The sequence below is a fragment of the Hemicordylus capensis genome, chromosome 4, assembly GCF_027244095.1.
Source record: "Hemicordylus capensis ecotype Gifberg chromosome 4, rHemCap1.1.pri, whole genome shotgun sequence".
In the NCBI taxonomy this organism is placed as follows: domain Eukaryota; kingdom Metazoa; phylum Chordata; class Lepidosauria; order Squamata; family Cordylidae; genus Hemicordylus; species Hemicordylus capensis.
This window is the reverse complement of record NC_069660.1, coordinates 204,673,482-204,685,788: the sequence shown is the minus strand read 5'-3', so window position 1 is coordinate 204,685,788 and position 12,307 is coordinate 204,673,482. Positions and strand designations below refer to the sequence as shown.

The 12,307-nt window shown below is 42.4% G+C and overlaps 1 protein-coding gene and 1 long non-coding RNA gene across 7 annotated transcripts in view; one reads left to right on the top strand and one right to left on the bottom strand.

The window, feature by feature from the left end:
* LOC128323000 (uncharacterized) overlaps nt 1-202 on the top strand; it is a 38,816-nt gene extending 38,614 nt beyond the window's left edge. For all 5 annotated transcript variants that reach the window (XR_008306136.1, XR_008306135.1, XR_008306133.1 and 2 more), the window contains one exon: nt 21-202. This is a non-coding gene — a long non-coding RNA (uncharacterized LOC128323000). The remainder of the gene's footprint in view (nt 1-20) is intronic.
* Nucleotides 1-12,307, bottom strand: part of MYLK4 (myosin light chain kinase family member 4) — a 158,373-nt gene that overhangs the window by 103,869 nt on the left and 42,197 nt on the right. The gene's annotated exons all lie outside the window — the stretch shown is intronic.

Below are 12,307 nucleotides of genomic sequence, written 5' to 3'. Positions count from 1 at the left end.
GTCTTATTTTTATTCTGTAGACAAGTGGCTAACACATAGCAAGCATGACATGTAACAAGAAACTGATGCAAAGCCTCAAAGCAATGCAAGAACATGCCTTTCTTTTGACCGACAAGCACAGATGCAGAGACCTGTGAAATAATCCTCCATTTGGCAACCAGCACTTAACTAAATAAAAATGTGTCCATTTTTTCTTTCACCATTTGGGCCTTGGAGATTGTTTTAATTTATTTTATCTCTTCTTGGCATAGATGCCAACTTACAGTACTTTTATTCTGTTTCACCATTGTAGAGATTCCATCAGAAATGTAAATGCCTCTGGATCAAAGTCAGGATAGACCCAAACTTTAAGATCTTATGCTGCCCTCTCCTTGTATGGTCCAGCAGAGAAGCCATGCCAGAGAATCAATGGAAGTGACAGCAATGCCCAAGAATGTCGGTCTGAAGTGCCAAAGGTGTAATAAAGACCAGAGGAGATTAGTGATAACACTGGACAGTTCACACATATGTTGACAGCCATGGCACAGCAGAGTGGATAGAAAATATGAATCAAGAGACAGACGTTTATTTCACACATTAGCTTGTTAATGAGGTACTGTATCTTATAGAAGCCTGAGTGTTGATGGGCCACCAGTTTGGATAGCCATTACACCAACCCTCAGCTCTCCAGTGATTTACTGTAACAAGATTGTAGAGATATTTTGCTGGAGGAAGATCTTCACTATAATTTCTGACCTCTGGGCAGCAAGAGGCCATGCTAGTGTCCCTCTGAAGGTCAGTGTCCCTAATGCATTGTTTTATGGTTTCCTGGGTAAGCCAAGGATTCCAAAGCCGGAGGAGAATGCTTGTAACTCTGGAGTTGCTCCTCAAGGATTCTCATCCAGCCTGAATAAAAATTATCAGCCAGAGTCAAGGGAGATAAGCCCTCAGGGGAAAATGTCAGCTGAACCCTCAGCTGGTAAGTTTCCCTCCAGTAGTGCTTAAAGGGACTTTGGAGTTGTGTCTCTGAAAAAGCAGCCTCCAATGCCACAAGGGAAACCACTTTTAAACTAAGGGGGCTTTCAAATGAAGTTTGTGAATTGGCAGGGGAATTAAGTTTTGTTTTGTTTTTAAACAAAGTGGTTGTGCCCAAGCCCTTGGGCATGCTTAAAATAACTCTTTTAATCCTGGCAACCATATGCATTTGTATTAAACTGCTCTGATCATGGAATTTTATGTAGTAGATGGTACCATCAGATTTGTCACTAACGTTCTGACTGACTAAAATGACTGAATGATTAATGTTGGAGCTGAGTTTGAAATATTTTTTACAAGTAAACTGCAGGTTATGTTAAGCATGTGCTTTAAAAAAATCCCACCCCTAAAGAGCAGTTGGATCAGCATTCTGTTGATTGCAGCCATGGTGTGGGGAGAAGGGGTTGTTAACCCTACTAGGGATGTGCGCAAAACAGATTTTGCGTTCCATTCTGAGCTCAGAACAGAATGCAAAATCCTCGGGACATTCTGTCAGAACAACCAATTGGCCCCATTCTGATTCAGAATGTTCCGATCACCATTTTGGACTCTAAAATGACACTCTTCTAGCCTCAATGCACATGAACCATGATGATACAAAACCTTATAGGGTCTCAGAGAAAATATACTGGTGAACAAAAAAGAGCTCCCACTAGAAACAGATATATATTGTCCTTATCTGTATTAATATCCTTGTCTGAATTAATTTTAATCCCAAATATAAATATATTGACAATCTGGAACCACAATCTATATTCTTACTTTACGAAAGATAGGTAACATATGACCATAAGTAAAGTAAAGTAATCTGAGTAAAACTTATATAAATTCAGACAGCGTGTATCTAAAAAGACAATTAACAAAATATACTCTCCATGGTAAAGAAAAAAGCCATCACAAAAATATACAGATAGATCTGTGAGCCTATAAAATATATACAAAAAAGTCCCAAAATGGGTTCCCCAATGGGGAGTCCTGAGCAACAAGGGTGTTAACAAATGTCTATAGAGGTATATGAAATGAACTGTTTCACATGTAGTTTATACTGCCGTGGTGTAAGAACATAAGAACACAAGAAGAGCTCTGATGGATCAGGCCCAAGGCCCATCTTGTCCAGAATCCTGCTTTGCACATTAAGATAAATCTGGGAAGCCCACAGGTAAAGGCTTGTGGGCTTCCCTCTCTCTTACTGCTACTCCTACTCCTACTGTGGTGCAGTGCAAGGAGACACTTTGATACTCTGATGTCCTGAGCCAGACGTGTTTCTACCGATACACCTTCAAGATCCAGTATTTAGTCTACTTCAAAACAGATCTATGGCTGTGAATACCCTCTCAGTATGGTCATGGTGCTGACCACACAAATGGCTACCATGCATGTGCAGAGGTCAGAAGAGTGCCATTTTACATCTCAAAATGGCGCTCAGAATATTTTGAGTATTCTGAGTCATCCCGTTCCAAGCTCATCCCATCCGGGGTCATCCCATTCCAAGCTCAGAACAGGCCCTACATTTGAAAGGCATTCTGTTCCAAGCTTGGAACACTTTAAATGGCTCAGTTCGCAGTCAGAACATTCCAACCATGAACTGTTTTGCACATCCCTAAAGCCTACCACTTCCATGATTTTAATCTGGATCATATAGCCTCCTCCCCCAACCTCTGGTTGCTATTTGCCAGAGGGAGGAACATAGGAAGCTGCCATATACTGAGTCAGACCATATGTCCATCTTGCTCAGTATTGTCTACACAGACTGGCAGTGGCTTCTCCAAGGTTGCATGCAGGGATCTCTCTCAGCCCTATCTTGGAGATGCCAGGGAAGGAACTTGGAGCCTAGATGCTCTTCCCAGAGCGGCTCCATCCCCTAAGGGAAATATCTCACAGCGCTCACACTTCTAGTCTCCCTTTCGTATACAACCAGGGTGGATCCTGCTTAGCTTAAGGGGACAAGTCATGCTTGCTACCACAAGGCCAGCTCTCTTCCCAGAGGAAAAGGCTTCCACTGGCACCAGTGGGAGCTGCTTTTCCCATGGCAAATAACAGCCATGTGGGGGGGGGGGTGGAATGCAGGTTAAAACTTAGTAGGGGGAGTAGGGGGTTGGGTTAAAGTCCCCTCTCTTCACACCATTGTTCCAATCCATGGGGCAGGTCTGATCCAGTTGCTATCTAAAGAAACAACCAGGTCAGTGTAAAGCACATGTTTAATGTAACCCTATGAAACATGTGAGTACTGAAGTCTCAATTGAGTCTACAGTCTCTGTACCACCTAAAATCAATCTCCAGCTTTGCTGAAGACAATTAAATGTATCTTTACTTTTTCTCTCTGCCTCACATGGGACCTGTTTAATGAGGAGAAACAGCTAGATTTTATATTTTCAAGAAAACAGGGAAACAGCCATTATTGTTTCTTTGTGGCAGTGACCCTTGGTGCAACCTGAAATCTGTTTTGCACTGACTAGATTCTAATCTAATTAAGGATGCCTAACACCTCCTGCACTCCATCTTAAGGCTGTCATAAACAGCAGACTTTGGAGCTTCAGTTTCATGCCCATCTCTTTCTCTCATCCACTTTCCTTGTTTTGCTTAACATTCATTTTGTTTAATGAAAAAGAGTTCTGGATTACTTGAAAGCATGCTCACTATGTTGTGATCTTTTAGTTGACCCTAATACAGGTATTACCTGACCAGCTTTTGTATTTCTTCTAATGGACCAATATGGCTACCTACGATTTTTAGTCTCTCCAGTGGCCAACAGGTTTAAGGCTTATCCAGATTGAAGGCTTATCTCCACCGAGCTTTTACTTTGACATTTGATCTCCCAACTTTGCCTTTATTGTGATCAATGTAAGCTTCACCGGAGCTTTCTAAACAATGACATTGAAGATTAGGACTGTCCAAGAGCTAAAATAGCTTCTCTGCAATCTCTCAGACCTATCATCAGATCACCTGTCTCTTTAAACTTTGGCAAACAAAAGTCATGGTGTAAGAGGAGGAAGAAAATAGTTTGCGACCATGGTGCTGGGGAAGTATGTACAGGTGAAACTCGGAAAATTAGAATATCGTGCAAAAGTCCATTAATTTCAGTAATGCAAATTAAAAGGTGAAACTGATATATGAGACAGACGTATTACATGCAAAGCGAGATAAGTCAAGCCTTAATTTGTTATAATTGTGATGATCATGGCGTACAGCTCATGAAAACCCCAAATCCACAATCTCAGAAAATTATTACATGGAACCAAGAAGACAAGGATTGAAGAATAGAACAATATCGGACCTCTGAAAAGTATACAGTGTACTGTGCTTGATTGGCCAGCAAACTCGCCTGACCTGACCCCATAGAGAATCTATGGGGCATTGCCAAGAGAAGGATGAGAGACATGAGACCAAACAATGCAGAAGAGCTGAAGGCCGCTAATGAAGCATCCTGGTCTTCCATAATACCTCATCAGTGCCACAGGCTGATAGCATCCATGCCACGCCGCATTGAGGCAGTAATTGCTGCAAAAGGGGCCCAAACCAAGTACTGAATACATATGCATGCTTATACTTTTCAGAGGTCCGATATTGTTCTATTCTTCAATCCTTGTCTTATTGGTTCCATGTAATATTCTAATTTTCTGGGATTGTGGATTTGGGGTTTTCATGAGCTGTACGCCATGATCATCACAATTATAACAAATTAAGGCTTGACTTATCTCACTTTGCATGTAATGCGTCTGTCTCATATATCAGTTTCACCTTTTAATTTGCATTACTGAAATTAATGGACTTTTGCACGATATTCTAATTTTCTGAGTTTCACCTGTATGTGCAGGCGGGGTTACCCTTTCCCCCTGCACCATTTTCCAAATGAAAATCACCCCACCGCCATGACCACCACCCAAACCAGCTATTTTCTCTGTTATGACAAATGTGTACATATGTTTGCCTTAACAAGCAAATAGCCATGCATTTTATATTAGAAGCAAATACACACACACACACACAAGTGTGCAGCTTCTGATATGTTTTTAGCACACTGCTAACAAAAAATACCAAGAAGGGGACCCAGCTTCTGTGATCAGCAAAATGTATCCACATAATTAGTATCTGCAACAATAAATTTAATTTCAAATTCACACATTTTGCTTCCCCTGCCCCCCAGTAAGGACTAGTATACAAAATATGTATTGCCACTACTACTCTAGCATCTGTGAACTATCATCCAGCTGAGTGGATAACAGCCTATAATATCCACTAGAACTAGGCATTCATTCTGCATACTTCACTGATAATACAATGTTTATGTCTATTCCACACAACTTTTGTGGGGGCAGGGGCACAAGTTTAACAAAGGAACTGTAACTAGTCCTGTTCATATGGATGTTTCAATTGCTATTGCCAACTAATCCCTGTAGAAATGCATTTGACCAGCACTCAGCTGGATCCATATTAAATCCTGGTTGGTAGAGGCCATCTGGGTTGATGAATGGGGCTATCAACACCTTAGTTTAGGGTTGTACTGCATAGCAACAGATTTATAGTGATCTGTCTAACCAATTGTTGATCCTCATTCCTCACCCAACTACAACACAGCTTCCAGTCTGCTTTTTCTGGGAAAGACTGAGGAACTGGTGGTCGACTCAAAGCTTGGCTACAGTTGGATATTACTAGATGCTTGATGCCACATCATTCTGTTCTGGGTATTATATCAAGGACCCTTTACATATACCTATAGTAATGTGGTTGCTGTGATTGCTTTTGTGATGTTTAACCCCTCTCCATGGCTACATGGTAGAGAGTCACTTTCTGGATCTAGTAGCTTAAGTCTAGTCCCATTGAATCACCCTTTCCCTGTCTAAAATAATAGCCAACAACAGAACACCCTAAAGTAGGGTGGTGCCTTGTGGAGGCCACATCTACATTTTTCCACAGGGGGACTCAAATCTCATCTCCTGTTCTCCTTTATGATATTTTCCAACTGCACAAATAGGAGCTTACAGTGTTGCCTGCTGTGAGCTTGCTGCGGTAGCTTCCTTCCTTTCTTGTGATATGGCCCTCTTCTCTTTCTCCTTCAAAGCAATGGACAACAATATAAACATGGGGGCACTGTTCCCACAGTGAGTCTCAAGCCCTTCTCTTGGGATACCCCCAGATTCTTCATGGAGATTGCTTAACATGGCAGCTTGTGCAGGGCAGGTATGGCCTCTTGGTATGGCCTAATGCTATATATGGATTGGGTAACATTCTGTGGTCATCAGGCTATCCTTATGAACTGACTGGTGTCCCTACCATGCATGGGTAATGTAGGGGTGATGTCAGTGTGTAACATCATGGTTGATGGGTGACAGTGGAATTCCCAAATATTGTTGGTTTGTCGCTAAGTTACCTTTTGTTTTTCAAGCTATGGTGTTATGCTATGTTATACTGAGGTTAACTACTGCCCATCATACTGAAGCAACTCAGTTGTTATTTTTCCCTAGTAAAGCAAGCATATACTCTTATTTCTGAAATGAATACATCTTACTTTAACATATGCATGGCAAAGATAGCTCCAGTTATTCACCATGAAATCAATAAGCAATTACTATCTAAAAGCCACAGTATGCCTTGCAACACTTAACCCTACGGGGGAAATCTGGGGGGGAAAGGGGGAAAGCATTGAAAGGTTTATCATGTGATCAAGAGAATGGATCAAGATAATAGACAATGGATCAATTCCTATAGGAATGGTCAGAATTTTAAATACTGTATTTTTCAGTGCAGAGTGAGCTTTATATCAGATATTAACATAATATCCACTTATTATACATAAGTGGATATTATGTTACTAATATCCACAGGATTCGCATAATATCCACAGGATTCAAGTAGTGGTTCAGGGTTTATCATGAAACAATGACTGAGATAATGACTAACTTTACCTCTCCCAGCAGAGGTCACTAGAGGCTGTATCAATGAGAATTTAGGATAACAAAGATGGGAAGGTGCAACAGTTTGACAGTGAAATAAAAAAATGACACTGAACTAGAATTCTAAACAGGCTATCAAGGTGTATGGCTCTGTAGAGTGACATCTTGCAATTCTCTTTAGGTCTTTTTTTCTTTCCATTACAAAAATTGGTTTTTGAAATAATGCAGATCTGAAAGAACATATATGTTTAGGAAAATGTACAGAATGTATACAGAGAATGTTGTCTGAACACCATAATCTGCCTTGCAGTCTATAACACTTGGCTCTGGATCTAGCAGCACACCTACCACATTGAATTCTTTAAAAGCATTTCTACTACCTGTGTATCGTCAGATGCTTTAGTCTTTCTCTTTCTTCCATGGGTTAGTATAGTCCACAACATGTGCCAGAAGAATGAGGCTAAAGAGCAGAAGCTACCAGCAATCCAGACAGCTTTTCCTTTCAAAAGAATTTCCATTTTGGGATGTTTTAGGATTGCTTTTAGATCCTTGACATGACTAGAAGTATCTTCCTGGGCATATTCAATGGTTTCCCTCCAGCTCAGCCAGCACTGCCTAGCTGCAGGAGATATGGACATGCTGCCAGCTGAAAAGAATCCTGTCACAGCAACCCACACACTCTCTTGTACCTATAAGGGAAGTGACACGATGGTCCAATGACAAGCATGAAACAGGTGCTGCAGCCCACAGATATGATGTACAGAGCATCTTGTGGAAGATAATTCACTCTGACATTCTAGAGCTCTCAAATGGGTTAGGGCTGTGAACATCAACCCTAGAAGTTAACAGCTCATGCTGCAGCTCATGTGCTTACTCCTTTTAAATCTTCCTAGAGGTGAAAAGGAAGAAGAGGAAAAGACGCAAAGAAACAGAACATTTTGGAACCTCAAAACTCAACATGAGGCAAGTTTATGGTTTAAACGTTAGGGCTTGGCAAACAGCAATGTGGCTATTAAAATCTCCCACTGCTCTCTCTGGTCTTGTGGTAGCAAGCATGACTTGTCCCCATAGCTAAGCAGGGTCCGCCCTGGTTGCATATGAATGGGAGACCTGATGTGTGAGCACTGCAAGATATTCCCCTCGGGGGATGAAGCCGCTCTGGGAAGAGCAGAAGGTTTCAAGTTCCCTCCCTGGCTTCTCCAAGATAGGGCTAAGAGAGATTCCTGCCTGCAACCTTGGAGAAGCCGCTGCCAGTCTGTGAAGACAATACTGAACTAGATAGACCAATGGTCTGACTCAGTATATGGCAGTTTCCTATGTTCCTATGTTATTGAATAGAATTTGCCATCAAAACTGTGGTCATAGGAAGAAAGTACCGAAGAGGAAGGGGAAGAGAAGTCACACTAACCTTAATCAGCACACTAAAAACTGAACTGTAAACCAGAAATAATAGAAATGGGCTCCTCTGAAGTACCTGGGCCCTCAGTAGCTGCTCAACAATGCCAGCCTTGCAGAAGGGAAAGATCTGGCGTGGACACTGAAGTAGTTGGAAGATATCTGGGATGGAAAAATCAACTGCAAGTTTTTCTTTAGCAAGCCCTCCAAGAAAAAGAGAGGAACAGTTTTGTAATTTTCAGCTAGGGTTTTTTTGCATCCTTAACATCTTTTGGTTTTTGTTATTGCTACTGTAGTGCTACTGCTTTTGAAATTGAATACCTGTAATGAAGCTATGTACCTTGACATCATGTCAGTGCTTGAGTTCTGATTTGTGTTAACTGACAAATAAAGAGACATTAGAGGAGAAACAAATCCCATCTTCTGTTTTACTTGTCTGGACTATCCTTGGATTAGCCAAGCCCCTGGCCTCAGGCCTACTATATACATTATCCACACACACCAACATGGTTTTCACAATTCTGTGAAGGCTTTCAGTAGCATATACAGCAGCACTCTAGTCCACAAAAGCTTATGACACAATACATTTGATAGTCTTAAAGGTAAACCAGAAGGACTCTGCTGTTTTTGCTACAACACTATATAATATATAAAGGCAGCACAGAACTGAAAAGTGCAGTACTGCAGCACAGGAGATCTGGAAAATTCCTTTCAGTACATTCAATAATTCAGCCTATGTTTCTCATTTGTAAAAGGAAACAATACCAGTTTGAGTCACTGGGCTGCTGGAATGAACAAGGTAATGTTAATAGGTTGTTTGCACATTAAAAGTGCAACAGTCAAAATGAACTATAATAAATGTGGCAGTTTCCTTGTGGTTTTTGCTCATCATGGGAAGACCGCATAAAGATGTGCTGCACACAAATGTCTTCCCATGCAGAGCAACAACCACAAGAAAACTGCCACACTTATTATAGCTTATCTTGAGAGTTGCATTTTTAATGTGCAAACGACCTATGAACATTACCTTGTTTGTTCATTCCAGCAGCTCATTGAATCAAACCATTATTATTCCCTTTACGAACGGGAAACAGAGGCTGAATTACAGTTTTTGTAGAAGGGGATTTTCCAGAACCGACTACGTGGTTTGGCCACTGACATACTGTGTTCTCTGCACTGCCAGAAGGAATGATTTGTGGTAGTATGGAGAGAAGCCACATGATGATGGCCGATTCATATGGCAAGCCGTTGCACACCAACAACTCAGCATGTGAGTAGCTGCTGTGCAAGCACAATTTCAAGCGGCATCCAAGTGTGAAGCAGCCTTAGATGAAGGAGTGTGAATCAATTTGCAAATATGTCCCTAGGAAAAAATGGTGCCCAGCTTCTCTTAAAATGACCCTGGGAAGCTGCTACTGGATATCTGTTCATCCTGATGTCAGTAATGGAGATCCTATTAAATGTGTATTTAGAAAGGAAAAACAAACTCCATATTAAACTCCATATTAAAGAGCATGTAGAACACTCCATAAGTATGTAGAGCACTCCATAAAGAGCATACAGAAAAGAAGCTAAGGAACAGTGTAATGAGTGCTATTCCATGAAAATCATGGCATACTTATGTGGAGCTGGAGAAGAGGAAGAGTCAGATTCTTTAGAGGTTTTTTCTTAATGGTTCCTCAGGCTATAGTCTAGCAAATATTAAAAATGCTGGGCAATGGCGTACGGCAGCGAGTGGGGAACTGTTTAAAACGATCAGACTCTGGGGTTTCCAGATGGAGAGCCCCATATCACTACAAATAACATACCAAATCAGAGCACAACTTATTTAGGGCATCTGGGAATTTTGCATATTTAAACTTTCTGAGAAAGTTTCTTATGCAAATGTTTTGCAAATACAAGGGGGTGGGGGGAATCCAGAAAACCCACATCATTGGTCACCTCTTTCTGCCTTGACTGGCAGTGGATCTTCAAGGTTTCAGGCAAGCATCTCTCTCAGCTCTATGCTCTACTAGTGAGCTACAGTCCCATTCCTCAGATTTTACCCTTCAGGGTCAAATTACACATGGCATTAAACTCAACTTAAAACAGGAAGTGGACTGCTCAGCCTAAGAGTTCAACTTGGTAAAGGTAAAGGGCAAGTGGACAGACTCTTCAATGGCAGTGAGCCCACGGCTCATGCCCAATCTGGCTGACCGCTGACAGAGCCCCTGCTCTCAGTGAAACTATGCTCATAAGTACTGTTGTTGCTCACTCCGATTGCTGTGAAAGACATAAGCAGAACATCTAAACAGCCTTCAGTAACTTCTCTGTTTGATTCAATTGATGGCTTCTTGCAAATGTTTATGTGTTTGATGTCCCCCAGCCAGATTAAAACCCTCCCTTCTTTTTTGATGCTTTTGTTTGGATGAAGTAGGTGCAGTTTTAGGTGGCTCTTTGACATGGCTGGTGCTCAGAACTACAATTCCCAGGGAAACTATAATGGCACATGCATGGCTCCTCCCATGAAGCCAGGTGAGATTCAGGTGCCGAGTGTGCTACAGAGAAATGACTGCCGGCCACGGTCACCTTAATTCTGGCATCACTATCTCATGTCAGTCTTTTCCCCACTTGGCACCCCACTCCCTCACTTACCCCACCGCATGCCTCCTTCACTGGCATGCCGCCCACCTTGATGGCCCAGGTGCTGTCCCTTTACCCTGGCTCAATTACAGGGGCATGCCACCATTGCTGGCTGTTTCCTTGGCACATTTGAGACCGTGTGGAGTGTACCTCCAGCAGAGCTAGCTGGCCTCTTCTCCATGCTGCTGTGCCAATATCAGCTCTCCCCCTCACCGCCCCTCACCTGCTGTCTCTTACCTTCAGCATCCAACTTGTCCACTTTGTCTCTGGACAAGTTTGGTGCTTGAGCAAAGAGATAGAGAGGAAAGGGGAAGGGGGGAGGGAGGGAGAGAACTGCTGTTGGCACAGCAGCATTGAGAAAATGTCAGACACACTCCACATTGCCTCGTACGTGCCACAGAAACATTCAGCAGCAGTGGTACACCCCAGGACTGAGGGCCAATGGCAAGGAGGAAGAGGGGTGGTGTCTAGGCCAGTGATGTGGTGAAGGGCTAGCAAGAGACAGGGCACAGCCTTAGTACAGTCTCCTGCCCAGGGGGTGGGGCCAGTGTGGTTTACTGCTGTTTATCTCAAGCGAAGCATAGCAGTGACTTGGCATTTCACGTGCACATGCTGTATCAGCAAACATGCACCAGTGTTAAGACCTGGAATCAAACTCATGAAAAACAAAGGACTGATTTGTCCAAGAGTTTTCTGACAAAACTCATAAACGATGAGCCGATTCCAAAGTGATCCAAATTGAGCCCTAATCTAGGTTGAATGCTGGGTTCTGTACAAAAAAGGAGCACACAATTCAGAGAACCAAAATGAGATCTGAAATCATTAATTTTCTTGGTTTTGTTTGTTTTTGGTGTGGGTTTTTTGGTATTCTGATCCCCCCCCCCTCATGGCACATGTATTTCCTGAAAGTCCCCCACCCCACAAATTAATATGAAAGATCTGATCTGAATGTAAGGCTATGAAAAGGGCAAATATCTATATTATTAATTCTCCAAGACGGGCCATGTGAGGGGACGTGGTAGAAAGGAGGTGATTGGCTGACAGAGTTTGCAAGCAGAAGCACCTGACTGGGCAGTGGGGATTCCATATGCAGATAGGGAGAAGGAGCCTGTGAGAGCAGAAGCACCATGGAGATTGGGCAGTGGGGATTCCCTATGCAGATAAGGAGGAGGGGCCTGTGATGGTTAAGGTCAGTTTGAAAGCAACTGTTACTGGTTGGAAGATGTTCTTGATTGTAGAGGAGAGGAATCTCTCTATATAAAAGGATAGCAGGCAGGGGCCTGCAAAAAGACGGGTTGTGAGGGAGGAAAGAGCCCCTTCAGGAGAAGGAGGATGCCGTTGTGTGAATTAAATAACTCAGGGAGAGAGAGAAGAAAAAAACATGA